This window comes from Petaurus breviceps, unplaced genomic scaffold (assembly GCF_028583685.1).
Source record: "Petaurus breviceps papuanus isolate PSGF00001 unplaced genomic scaffold, PetGlider_PUasm1.0 91133, whole genome shotgun sequence".
In the NCBI taxonomy this organism is placed as follows: Eukaryota; Metazoa; Chordata; class Mammalia; order Diprotodontia; family Petauridae; genus Petaurus; species Petaurus breviceps.
This window is the reverse complement of record NW_027187419.1, coordinates 3,946,542-3,961,469: the sequence shown is the minus strand read 5'-3', so window position 1 is coordinate 3,961,469 and position 14,928 is coordinate 3,946,542. Positions and strand designations below refer to the sequence as shown.

At 39.0% G+C, this 14,928-nt stretch overlaps 1 pseudogene; it reads left to right on the top strand.

The window, feature by feature from the left end:
• The window catches only part of LOC138154808 (NXPE family member 4-like), a 362,284-nt pseudogene that overhangs the window by 305,512 nt on the left and 41,844 nt on the right, over positions 1-14,928 (top strand).

Sequence of the window (14,928 nt, the reverse complement as noted above, 5' to 3'; positions counted from 1 at the left end):
CTCTCTCTCTCTCTCTCTCTCTCTCTCTCTCTCTCTCTCTCTCTCTCCATATATATATATATATATACACATATATATATATGATTTTCCTGAATCTCATTAGCTCCTATATAGTGTTTTTTTAATGTAATTATGTTTAATTATATAATCTCCAAATGTTGGAGGTGATATTATCACCTCATAAATGATTATCACATCTGTTTGTTTAGCTTTAACTTCTTTCCTGACCCTGAGGCTTGCATCTCCAGCGAATTATTATACACTTCAAACTGAATGTCCTTTAGACAATGAATTCAACATGTCCAAAACAACTCATTATCTTTCTCCCCAAACCTTCCTCTTTTCCTAAGTTAACATTAACATGCTTGAGGACACCACTATCCTCCCACTCTTCGAGGCTCATAGACTATGTGGCATTCCCTGCTTCTCATTCTTTTACCCCGAACTCCCCTGCAATCTTTTGACAAGTTCTGTCAGATCTATCTTTGTGATTATCTTTCATATACATCCTCTTCTCTTCTCTGACATTGCTACCATACTGGTTCAACTTGTCATCTCATGTCTGGACTATTGCAATAACCTTTTGACTAGTTTCCCTGGCTCAAGTCTTTTCCCACCCCAGTTCACCCTCTAGCTACCTGTCAAATTGATATTCCTAAAGCACAGGACTGAAAATGTTGCACTTTCATTCAATAAACTGGTTCTCTTCCCTATTAGGGGAAGTTAGCACTTCCCTATTAGGATCAAATATAAAATCCTCTATTTGTTTTTTAAAGTCTTTCATAACCTGATGTCTTTCTTTTCCTTCCTTCCTTCCTTTTACTGTAATCCTCTCAATATATTCTGTAATCCAGTGAGACTGGGTTCCTTGCTTTTACTTGAATCAGACATTCCATCTTCTGACTCTGGCCATTTTCCCTAGTCGTGTTCCATGCTTGGAATTCTTTCCCTTCTCTTCTCTATTCCTTGTTTTCAATATATTCCTTTAAGTCTCAGTTAAAAATCCAACCATCTATAAGAAGCTTTTTGATATTTCTCTTGATGCTAGTACTTTCCCTTTGTGATAGTCTTCAGTTAATCTTTGAACTTAATTGTTTACTTGTCATCTCTCCCATTGGACTATGAGCTCATTGAGAGTAGGTACTATTTGGGGCCTTTGTTGTAGCCCAGAAGTAAGCATAATGTCCAACACATATTAGGTACTTAATAAATGCTTATTGACTTGACTTCTATCCATTTGGAGTTTATTTTGGTAAATGGTGTAAAATGTTTGTTTAAACCTACTTTCTGTCAAATTGTTTTTCTATTTTTTGAGCTGTTCTTATCCAATAAGAAATCCTTTCAGTAGCTTGGGATTTTTAGCTCACTCACTACACTGCTAAACAACAAACCATTACACTGTTATGTGTATTTATTTTAAGGACTTGCTTATCTAATTTATTTCATCAATCTAGTTTTCTTTGCTTTAACCAGTATCAAAAAAGCTTCGATTACTCATGCTTTATAATGTACATTTTTATGATTTACCTTTAAATTCTTCCTCTTTTATTAAAAAATGAAATACTTTGAAAGTTGGGGATGGGTATTAGAATTTTAGCTTTACATTTCCTTTGCACTAAAGGAAGATAAAATTCTAATGCCTATCCTCAACTTTCAAAGTATTCGCATTTACTTATTTGTCAGTTTATAAACGTTTATTAAGTACCTAAGGAATGAGGATACAAAGAAAGGCCTCTACCCTTGAGGAACTTACAATATCCAAATAACCATGAGTAAATAATCTGTATACAGGATAAACAGAAAGAATAAAGATGGCATCAGAATTAAGAGGGATTAGGAAAAGCTTCCTATTGTTGAGATCAAAGTCAGGAGAGTGGTTTGGGTGTGAAAAAATTCACTTAGATGACATTCTCTTTTAGCCATTGGGAGCTTTATTTAATGTGAAAGCACAGACTTTTTATTCTAGCCACTGGGCTGGTATTTGGGGGTGGGGGGTGGGGCCTAGCTTTATATAGACAGAAAGCTATACAGCCTGTCCAGGATGATGATGTAGTTTTAGAGATTTTATGGTGGTTAAAGATTAAGGACAAGATAAAGGGGGACTGGAAATTTTATAACACAGGATGAGGGAAACAAGGAATTTTATGGTACAGGACAGAGGGGGACACAGGTTAAGGATTAAGGACAAGTAGGACACAGGATAAGGAAATCAAAAGCAATTCTTTTGGTATAAGTTAAGGAGAAGTTTTATGGTATTTCAAGATAAGGGGAAAAGGACTTTTGGGTACTCTCAAGCTACAAGATGAGCTACAGAATGAGCCTCTCCCTGCCTCAGGAGGGGCCTCGCAAAGTACCAGAAAAGCAACCCTTAATATTATTCTTAACCCCTAGGGTTATTTTTATTTGTATCCATATCACTATGGAAATATATGAGACTTTAGCTGGGACATTAATATTGACAGAATCATCAGCACCTGAATATGTAACATTTGCCTGTATAGCATGATACTCTAGATTTTTACCCACTTCATGTTCCACCTCTTTCCTCAAAGCAATGCCTGGCAAACAAAGGAAACCCCAACAATGCTATATACTGTAAAGCCATAGTTACAAATTTTAATAGCACTAGAAGGCCAAGTATGAAGGAATCTTAAAGGAGCAAACATAAAATTAGACATGGAGACTTCTCTATTGGCAGTAGCCCTTGGATGACCCCTCCTGTACAAAGTATTATATATGTAAGTTCACTGGTCACCTCTTATGGCTTTATTATATGCTAAGTTTGTATGGACCATGTGAATTTGTGGGCAAACTATGGCCTGTGGGCTAAATCCAGCCATTTGTGGTCTGTTTTTGTACAGCCTTAGAGCTAAGAATGTTGCTGTTTTTACATTATTAAGGAAAGTTTTATTATATTTAAAAATGCAAATCTTCCCAAAATATATCAAATAAAAATATAAAATTGTGAAACACCATCTTTCCTCTTCAGTTATATGAAAACAGGAGGCTGGCTGAATTTGATTTGGAAGGAATTTGCTAACCCCAGGTCTATCCCTACACAAATGTATGATAAATATTATACCAATATTTATCTTAACACCTCCTCACTCTAAACTAAAACAACCAGATAAACATAAAATCCCAGCATCATGAGGAACTTTTAACATCTTTTAAGCTAATCTATAGCTGTGACATAAATGTCTGCTGCAAGATCCTTGACAAGTAGATTTCTAAGCAATTATAGCTTTGCAAAAGTGGAACTGGAGTTAAGGGGTATCTGCTACTATAGGTTACTACTTGTTACTACTTGAATTTGAATTTAAATCTAGATATCTATTCTCTGAAGAAGGAAATGGCAAACCACTCTGATCCTTGCCAAGAAAACCCTAACTGAGGTCACAAAATCTGATACCACTTAAAAATGACTCAACAAAAAATCTCAGCATCATGAGGAACTTTAAACATTTTTTAGTCTAATCTATAACTGTAACATAAATTTCTGTTACCAGATCCTTGGGGAGTAGATTTTTTTAGTCATTTTTCAAGGCTTATAGTGACAGGGACCCCTTACCTCCAGTCCCACTTTTGCAAAGCTGAAATTGCCTGGAAATCTGTTCATTTTGTTTTTTTAAGTTGAACTGAAATATGATCATATTTGAGTGGGCCTAAGATTGGCCAGTGTGGGAGTCTTGTGTACTTATGGATTTTGAAAACTGTAAAATCCAGGATATCTTCTCTATGCTGCTCTGTTATGGTCATCTTTCTTAGGAACATTTGACATGGCTAGAAATCTGACTACTTAGAAAGTAATGAGGCAGATAGGTGGCACAATGTATGAAACTCTGGACCTGGAGTCGGGAAGGTCTGAGTTTAAATTTGTCCTCAGCTAGAACTGTGTCCCTGAACAAGTTACTTAATAGCTTTTTGCCTCGGTTTCCTTAGTTATAAAACGGGGATCATAATAGTACCTACCTTTTAAGGATGTTGTGAAGATAGAGTGAGATGCTATTTGCAAAATACTTAACACAGTGTCAAGCACATAGTACGTGCTTAATAAAAGCTTCTTCCTTTCCCTTCCTTATTACTGTCATTTCTCTAACTATTGGAAAGAATTATAGTAAGTTGGATGATGCAATTACAACTAAGATGAAAATGAAAATACATCCTTGTCCCAGATGCAGATGCTTAAGAAAGCCACAAGAATTTGGTGGGAGCTACTCTAACCACAACATTATTATCAGAAGAATCATCTACCAGTTAGATGTAACAGTTTGGGGGAATGTGCCCAGGTAACCCCAAGATAAAAGGACTAACTTCTAGAAGAACATATTTTGTGTTAACATACCATATATGAGGCAGCAGACTCTTTCCATTTGGCTGTGCAGTTGAAATAAGCTGAGTCTTCGAAACTATGGGTCTGAGACAGTTGTTCTTTCTTTTTCCAGAAATGATGAAGATCTACTTCACCCACATCACAGGCACAGTGAACTGACCTGGGTAGGGAGGAAGGGACTGCAGTCTCCTCCCCTCTCCCTTTTACCCAGTGGCCCCAAGATTTTGGTTTTGTTTTCTTGCATTTGTCCTTTTCAATTCTAGACTCAGGCAGTGGCATCCCTGGAACAAAACTGGAGCCTTAGTGACCTTAGAGTCAGAATTCCAGGCCAAATATTGCTATCAGTACCCATAGGAAGACCCTTAGAAGTCAGGGTGCTTAGGACTCTAGCCTAATGGGTCTTTGGACGTGGAACTTAGCTGGATTGTACTGAATAGGAACTGAGCTAAACTATGAACCTAATCCCCTTTCTCTCCCAAGAGACAAAGGAATTGTACAGAGGGTCTATGCCCTCCAGCTGTTGTTTGTATGATTATTCTTGCTAAACCATTAAAGTAAATACTGCTTTGAAAAACCTAATCAGACTTTGAAATTTGGACTGAGGAGCAGAGTACCTTTAGAATTGGGGAGAATACCATTGGAGAGGGTCAGAGTCAAAGTTAGAAAGACTAGACACCTCCTAATCTCTTGAGGGTATTAGTGAATCCTAGAGGAGGAGTAAAAGATAACATATCTGGCCTCCAGGTAATGGGGACCAAGGTAACATACACACTAGAACCAAAAGAAAAAAAAAGGATGAAGGGTCAAGCAAGTCACTGAAAGAGAGAGACAGCCATCACTTTGCCAGTTGGGGTGTGTTCTCACAGCTGCTCCTCTTGTTAAAAGCAATTTAGCCTAGATCACAAAAATCAACATCAGGAACATCTCTTACCTGAATGGTCTGCTGAGTGACTGCTTGTGTTATTACTTCAAGGAAGCTGTGTGGTTCAATGGGCATGAAGCATGAGCAGAGCTGTGCAACATGGCAAATTCTCCATCTACATTGGCTTCAAATCCTACTATTTTCAGACTTCTTGGGTTGACTACATTTTCTTCCTATTCTGCCCCTCCCAAAGATATGCTGTTATGTTTAGAACTGTTTCTTGCACAATCCCTGTTTGTGTTTATAATATACAAGGTTATCAAAAAATATCTTTTCTACAGCCCAAATGGAATACATAAAAGCATATTTATTTTGGAGAATAGATGCAATTCAACACAGACATTAATTGTTCCCTATTTAATAACTTCCGTCAACTCTACCCAGTTCAGTTCCAATTGGGAGGTATTTATCACCAGATATTTAGTTGTATGTCTAGGAATATAATCCAAGCAACTAGAGAAATCTCAAGTCATTAGACGTTTCCACATTTGAAATCAGAGATGCAGAAACATTTTTTAATGAGGGGTGGGATGGAGTTACAGTGCAGTATGCTCAGGAGGGAAGAGGTGAGGGTTACATACAGTTATCCCTTTCACATTGTGGCTTTTTCAATCATGGTTTTTATTTATCACTAGTCAGCATAAGAAGTTAAATTGGATTTAAAAAAAATAAATTATTTATTTTTAGTTTTCAATATTCACTTCCATAAGTTTAAAATTTTCTCCCCCTCCCTCTGTCCTCCCTCTTCATGATGGCTGGCAATCTGATGTGGGCTCTACACACGCAGTCTTATTAAAAACATTTTCACATTAGTCATGCTGTATAGAAGAATTATAATGAATGGGAAATGATGTGGATACAAAGGTGCCCTAAGGGTTACTTTTCCAGGCACCTGAAGGGGTTTGAGGCTTCTTCTTAGCCCATCCTGTAGCTTGAGGATGCCTTAATGCTCCTTCCCCTTAGCTTGAAATACCATGCAACTTGTACCAATGGAATTGCTTTTGGCCCCCTTATCCTGTGTTCTCCATGCTGTGTCATTCATCTTCCCCATCCTGTGTCATGACAATTTTTCCTTATCTTGCAAGCAACCACCTTCCTTACCTTGTTTGTACTTATCCTGTCCCTAAATCTCCAACCTCCATTACAAACCCTAAAATTACATCATCATCCTACAGGCTTGTAATGGAATTTAAAGATGCTCCTGTATTGGCTTGTTTTTTGTTTGATCGTGTTAAACCCAGAGCTTGTGAATGCCACTTGCAGGATGGACTTGTTGATGTGAAAAGAGAGGAATGAAGTGGGAGGAGCTGGTGACATAGATTTGGAGAGACACAAGAGAGAGGCAGAAGAACTTTTTGTAAGCAGCATCATGGAGGCAGAGAGAGAGACTGAGAGGATTGCTGAGGGCCACTTTGAATTGCCCAGGACTTTTGAGAGCTGCCACCCAGAGATGCCAAGGTCTGAGGAGACATGGCTGTTATGCTGGTACTTTGTCTGTTTTAATGTTGTTTTGCCAGATTTGTCCACTGGTGAAGGACAGTGCTGTTGTTGCAGAATTCTGGGAACCTTGCTGTTGGTTCAGAGCTCCAGAGACTATTCTGCAGACAGAGAGTGAATTCTGTCCACTGGTGAAGGACAGTGCTGTTGTTGCAGAAGTTTGGGAACCTTGCTGTTGGTTCAGAGCTACTGAGACTGTTCTGCAGACAGAGAGTGAATTCTGTCCACTGGTGGACTTTGCTTCTCTGAATCCTCATCTTCTTTTCCTGTCTCAGATCACTTGTTACCTCTTGCTTGAAGTTTTCCTTGATGGTACTTCCCTCCACCAACCCCAGATTCAGTTGAGACTCTCTTCCTCCTCAAAATATTTACATTTACTCATCTGTGTATGTGTACCATTACATGTTGTACCCCTTCCCATTAAACTGTATATTCCTGAGGCAGTTCATAAAATCATAGATTTAGAACTGAAGGGACCCCTGAGCTCATCTAATCTAACCCCCTCATTTTACAGATAAGATCTAAAGAGGTTAATTGACTCACACAAGATTACATAGATAAGTGGCCAAGGTAGGATTTGAACTCAAATCCTGACTGAAAATTCTAAATTCCTTCCCCCATACCATGCTGCCTTCCATGGTGTTTGTGATTGTTTCATTTGGAGTTACATTACACTGCTTTCAACTGAGCATGAGAAAACTGTGTAGTTCTTTCACCCAAACCCATCACTGACACAAAACTAATATTGAGTAAGAATATTCTGGCAATGCTGTATGGGCATAGAACTCTGAAGAAACAAACTTGAAAGGTAACCCAAAGAGCAAGGGAAAGACATAATAAGGGATAGTCCATGTTGGCTGAAAGATATTATTAATGATGAGTTGAGAGCCAAAAGTAGCATAAAAGTAAATATGATTTGAAAAGGAGATGGATTGATCATATATTCATGTGAAAATAAAGAACAATTGAGCACCAAACTAGAAGTCTAAAATGTAACAAGACCTTGAAGAGAGCTTTCTACACATTGATTGGACTTTCTATAGAGCATTTATGGGAGGACATAAGGAAGAATAACATAGGATGAGAAGGGTTAGGTATTTCCAGATACAAGAAAAGAAAATAAGGAAGAGAAGGAAAGGTAAAGGAAAAGGACAGAGAACTGAATGAACAGTCATAGTCACAGGGTTGGATATGAATAATGATCCATCAAAGGAACTCTGAATGACTAAACACTGAGTTAGCATTGACCATGTTCTGAGGAACTCACCTCTCTCCCATCCCCATAAATCTATGAATCTACTTACAAATTTGGCAATATCATTTGTTGTCTTTGCACTTCCTCTGGAGATGTGAAAACCTATTGGTCCCCAGGTACCCTCTTTGGGATAGATTGATCTTCTCCCAGGGTTCTAGTCATCTATGCAAAGATCATTTTAATAGAGTTTCCAATATAAATTATGGGTCAAGGACTAAGGCAGAGGGCCCTCCAACAGAACATTAATTTCTGTTCCAGGAGAATTCATCTCAATGCAACAAGAACATGCTGATTAATAGTAAGATGAGAGTGCAAGGACACTTTTCCCACCAATACAAGGGTTGATTTACATATCCCAATAAAAGCTCGGGGGATAAGAGGATGAATTGTGTAGTTGGAATTGGATAGTTTAGTGAGAGAAGTTCTGGGTTTGAATCCTAAGTCCTCGAGCAAGTTACTTAACCCTTTCAGATCAGTTTTTCCATATGTAGAGAGTTAGACCAGATGATCTCCAAGGTTTCTTTGAGTTCCAAATCTCTTATCTTATAAGCCTATGTGTCATTAATAACACTCTAAGAATGCAAGCCTGTGAATAAGATACCTTTGACATTAAAAATTTAGGTAAGATTTGATATGCATACTATCCATTTAAGTCCAAATTGGCTATACCTCAGGGTCAGGGACAATCAGGAAGAGCTAAATTACTGCCAAATAAAAGAAACATGCTTGTTTCTGCGTAGTGTAGGAGCGCTGAGCTTTTTTTTCCTTTCAGAAGCTCATCCATGGCACTGACATCTTATCTGAGTGCTTGACTTTGTTAAAAAAAATCACAGAAACATAAAATCACTGAGTTTCAAATTAGAAGGGACCTCAGTGATCACCTAATCTTACCTATAGCTAAAAGGAATCCTCATTGTAACATATTAGCCATGTGGTCATCTAACCTTGCCTTGAAGACCCCCAATGAGTACAACCCACATTAAGGAACTCCACTAAAGACCTCCTGCCAAGTTGAAATTGACTTATTAACAACTGAGTCCAACTAATCAATCAGTACTGAATCTATTTGATTGTATTGTTTAGTCTACACTTCCATTAACCCACTTCTTGACCCCACCTGGCACCCAAGGAAGGCTTCAGTCACCTGTTTACTTGCACATCATTTCTTCTATGACTATCTACCTTTTAAAATAGTGCTCATAGTCTGAAGCTTAATGGTTACTAAGATTTAGGTAATTTTTACCTTCCTAATCTATTACCGACTACTTGCTAAAATTTAATGGACATTTAGCAAGGTGAACTAATTAACTTCCAGATATATATTTGTAGCAGCAAGCATCCCAAGCATCCCCAGGGTGGGTGCCAACACAGGTTCCTGGATCTGTTTCAATAAAGGAAAGCAACTCAAAATTGGTTAACAAGTTTACTTTAATCAGTCAAATATGTATCATTTACCTACTTCAGGGGAAAAAGGTCAGCACCCCGAACTTCAGAGTATACAGACAGAATTATCAAGACAGAGAAACAGATCAAATAGACAGGTTTCCAAACCGTCCAACCATTACATCCATACCAAATCAACATCTGGGTTTTTCAAAGCTGGGGGGCTCTCAACAGTGGCTTCCCAGAGTCTCATTTGATCAAATCACAGAACACTTCTCAAAGTGAGCCCCAAAACAACATCTCAAATCAGGGTTTATATAGCCTTCTCCTGGCTCAGAGAATGTAACAACCTTCTGGACCCACTGGCCAATCAAAAAGTATCTATTGAAAAATAAGCCTCCCACCCCAGGCTTCAGGTGCACTTTAGCCTAGGGGCAGGGAAGATCTTAAAAATTTACATTCCCATTACAATATTCCAACTCTTTCCTAGTATGCCCATGATGGGAAACAGATATAAACTTGAATTAAGTCCTACATAGATATTCTGAATCAATTAAAGAGATTGGAGACTTGGCTTAAGTCAGGCTTATGGCCCATGACTGCTTGTGGCCCATCAAAGGATTTCAGGCAGTCTGTGAAAAATGTAGAGGATATAAAACCAGCCTGCATAGTATTTAACCTGTGGACTTCTTTGGTGGTCCACAAGTAGCCTGTAGGATATATGTTGTGCAGACCTGCCTTAAGTGAAGGTGAGGTAGTCATCTCATAAGATTTCTATGATCTCTTCCCATGGTAGGACATCATTCAATTTTCTTGATCTGAGGACTTTCAGTTAAATACATTGTGGTCAGTAAAAATATTCAGGGAATGTGGAGAATTATAGGGTCACAACAGGTTCAACTAACAGAATAATCACTTTAGTGACTGAATAGAGGACAAATTGAAGGGTGAAGAGACTTGAGGCTAAGGCTCACCAGGAGGCTGTTGCCATAGCTCAGATGTGAGGTGATGAGGGTCTACACTAGAGTGGTGGCAATGTCAGAGGAGAAAAGGTGGAATATTCAAGATGTGCTATAAAGGTGAAATCAATAAGCCTTGGCAATAGATTGGGTATGATGGAGCAAAAGATAGTTAGGAGTTTAAGATGACTCCTTGGTTGCTAACCTGCAGGACTGAGATAATGGTGTTGCTCTCTATGGTAACATAGAAGGTGAGAGGGTAGAAAAGTTTAGGGGGAAAGACAATGAGTTCCATTTTTGGGCATGTCACCAAACATTCAGTTCAAGATGTCTGAAAGGTAATTGGATATGTGAAATTGAAGATCAACAGAGAGTTTGGGGCAGCACAGGCAGATTTGAGAATCATCTGCATAGAAATGATAATTATGGGACTGATGAAATCACTAAGTAAAGTAGTGTAGAGGGAGAAGAGAAGAGGACTCAGGACAGAAACTCTAAGGGACACCTATGGTTTGGGGGCATGATTTCAGCAAAGGAGACTAAGAAGTATGGGGATTATAACTGCCCAATCTGCAAGAAAAATCATGGAAGCAGAGCTCTGAGTCATGGCCCCCCCCTCTAATGAAGTGGACCTCAGATCTTTCTCACAATCTAAGATGCCCCCTTTTTCCATGGCCTTATTTTTTAAGACTTTATACAAGAATTAATGCTTGAACACACTAGAGGGGCTACACAAAATACAGAATCCCATTGGTAGAGAGACCTTGTTTCAAGGGTCAAAAATGTTGCATCAGCCAAGAAAAAGATATGTCAGAAGGGAGTCTAGGATTGAGGGAATCATGGAGCATCTTCACTGATTAAGAATTGGTCACGGGGAGGCTAGGTGGTGCAGTGAGTAAAGCACTGGCCCCAGAGTTGGGAGGACCTGAGTTCGGTTCTGGCCTCAGACACTTAACACCCACACTTCCCCACACACACACCCACACATGTAACCTTGGGCAAGTTACTTAACCCCAATTGCCCTCCAAAAAAAAGGAAAAAAAAGGAAAAAGAATTGGTCATAAGATGGTTATAAGATACTCATGGTGGACAAGAGAGAGTGGTCTGGAGATACAAAAATAAGTTGAGGGACTTTCCATGTAACTGTGCTTGGTCTCCATAATAAGGAAAAATAAGAGTGGAGGTCCTCTAGTTAGCTTCTAGTTATCCATGTTGTCAAATGCTTTCAATGAGGATGAACATGGCATCAAGGTCAGCTACTGCATTGATGGTAAATTGTTCAACTTGAAAAGGCTGCAAGCCAAGGAGGGAGTGCTGGTTCATGATTTTCTGTTTTTAGATGATTGTGCACCCAACGAAGGCTCCAAAGATAAGATGCAAAAGGTATGGATTGAATCTCTGCTTCTTGCACTGATTTTGACCTAACAATTAAAACCAAGAAGACATAGGTGCTCCATCAGCCACCATCCCACTATTCATGTGTGGAACCATAGGTTGCAGCAAATTGAGAAGTTTTGAATGCTATGGAGAAGAAATGAAGTTGACACATGCATTGCCAGAGCTATCTCAGTGTTTAAGAGGCTCCAATGGAATGTGTGAGAAAAAAGAGGTACTAGACTGACTACCAAACTGAAGGTATACAGAGCCATTGTGCTGACCTTATTGTTTTATGCCTATGAAACCTGGACAGTCTACCAGCTCCATGAAAGGAGACTGAATCACTTTCATTTGAATTGTCTTAGGAAGATTCTTAAGATCATCTGTCAGGATAAGATGCTAGACACTGAGGTCCTTCCTAGAATTAAACTGCCAAGCATTCAAACTCTACTTCAGAGAGCATATTGTTTGAAGGCAAAACATATGCTTTTCTGACAAGACTATTTTGTGGAGAACTCACAGGGGGCAAGCACTTACATGATGGTCAGAAGAAGCAATACAAGAGCACTCTCAAGGTGTCTCTTAAGAACTTTGGAATTGATTGGTGTGACATGGGAGACACTCACACAGGACCTCTTGGCATAGCATGCCCATGTTAGAGAAGATGCTGTGCTCTATGAGCAAAGCAGAATTGAAATAGCTCAAAAAAATCGCAAGATACACACATTTAAAGAATCCACCCCAAATGTTCACATGGACTATTTGTGCCTGACCTGTAGTATAACATTTTGAACTTGTGTTGGTCTGATCAGTCACAGTCAGACACACCACACTTTGACTTTAGAAGAGTGATATCATTTTGGTCCTCTTCAAGAATGAAGGACAATAACCAACCAACCAGCTTCCTATGATTAAGCAAGTGAATTTACAATCTGCAGATCACAGCTCTGGGGCCTAATTTACAGAACCTATAATCACTACCCCTATGGAATTATATCAATATGATTAATACTCTTTAGAATAGAGTAGGGTCAAATGAATCATTTTTCACAGAAGTAGTGATCAGATAGTTAGGAGAAGAAGCAGGAGAAAGTGGCATTCCAAAAACCTAGAAAGGAGACTTGTCAAGGAGGAGAAAATAATCAACATTGTGAAAGACTTTAGAGAAACTGAGGAAAATGAGGGTCAAGTAAAGGCCAATGGGAGAGGTCAGTACAGTGTGGACTTTGGGATCCAGTAGTTGGAAATGCATCGGCCTCTTCCCCCAGGGCAAGAAGCTGCTGAAGAGTTGTGGCCGGCTGTGCAGCTGCACCCATGTGGCAGCTTCAGCTCCTGGCCTGCAGAGTGTGGGAGACCAAGCAATGACTCTGAGGGGTAATCACTCTTGCTTTAATCTGCTTGGATCTGGATTGCGATCCAGGGTGGAGGTCCTGGTGTGTGTGATGAGCTTGCCAGAGTGTGTGGAGGCTTCAAAGAGGGCACCCAGCTAATAACTTCAGCTGCTGAGAAAACCCCAGTGTTTGGTACAAAGCTCCCCTGTCTGGTAGCAGAGTCCTACTGTGGCAAAAAGCCCAAAAGTCAAGTAATTGAGTGGCAAAATGAGCAGACTAAGGAAGCAAACCAAGCAAAGAAATCCAATATTAGACTGCTATTTTGGGGACAAAAAGGATCAAAGCTTGGAACAGGAGGAAGACAGTGAAGTAAGAACACCTGCACCAAAAGCTTCCAAGAAAAATACAAGCTGGTTACAGGCCATAGAGGACCTTAAGAAGCAAATAAGAGAAGTGGAGGAAAAATTGGGGAGATAAATGAGAATGATGCAAGAAAATTATGAAATGAGAGTCAAGAGCCTGACTGAGGAAAATCACACTTTAAAAATAGTCTAACTCAAATGGCAAAAGAGGCTCAAAAAGGCAATGAGAAGAAGAATGCCTTAAAAAACAGAATTTGCCAGATGGAAAAAGAATCTCAAAAGCTCACTGAAGAGAATCATTCCTTCAGAATTAGATTGGAGCAAATGGAAGCTAGTGACTTTATGAGAAATCAAGATGCTGTTAAGCAGATCCAAACAAATGAAAGAATAGAAGGCAATGTGAAATATCTCATTGGAAAAACCACAGTTCTGGAAAATAGATCCAGGAGAGATAATTTAAAAATTATTGGACTACCTGAAAGCCATGATCAAAGAAAGAACCTAGAAATCATTCTCCAAGAAATTCTCAAGGAAAACTGCCCTGATGTTTTAGAACCAGAGGGACAAATAGAGGTTGAAAGATCACCCCCTGAAAAAGATCCCAAAAAGAAAACTCTTAGGAATATTATAGCCAGGTTCTGTAATTCCCATATCAAGAAGAGAATATTACAAGCAGCCAGGAAGAAACAATTTCAACATTGTGGAAACACAATCAGGATAACTCAGGATCTGGCAGCTTCTACACTGAGGGATCTAAGGGCTTGGAATATGATATTCTGGAGGGCAAAGGAGCTGGGATTAAAACCAAGAATCACCTACCCAGTAAAACTGAGTATCATGTTTCAGGGGAAAATATGGTTATTCAGTGGAATAGAGGACTTTCAAGCATTCTTGATGGAAAAACCAGAGTTGAATAGAAATTTGATATTCAGATAGAAGAAGCAAGAGAAGCTTGAGAAGGTAAACAATGAAAAGAAATCATAAGGAACTTCTCAAAGTTGAACTATTAACATTCCTACGTGGAAAAATGATAATTGTAAGTGATGAAACTTTTCTCAGTATGAAAATAGTTGAAGGGAATATATATATATATATATATATATATATATATATATATATATATACATATGTCTACATAGGAGGGTATATGGGCATATATGAAAGTGTGTATATATGTTTACAGGTATACATAGACAGAGGGCACAGAACCAATTTAATAGGAAGGGATGATACTTAAAAGATGAAATTAAAAGGTAAGAGAGGAATATAATGAGTGGAGATGGGGAGAGACACAATGGGGTAAACTATCTCATATAGAAGACGCAAGGGGAAATGGTTACAATGGAGGGGAAGAACAGGAAGGCAAAAAGGCAAAACCTTATTCTTATTGAATTTGACTCAGGGAGGGAATGACATACACACTAAATAGAGTATCTCACCCTACAAGAGAATAGGGATGAAGGGGATGAGAGAGGGGATGATGGAAAAGAAGGCAGCCTGGGGGGAGGG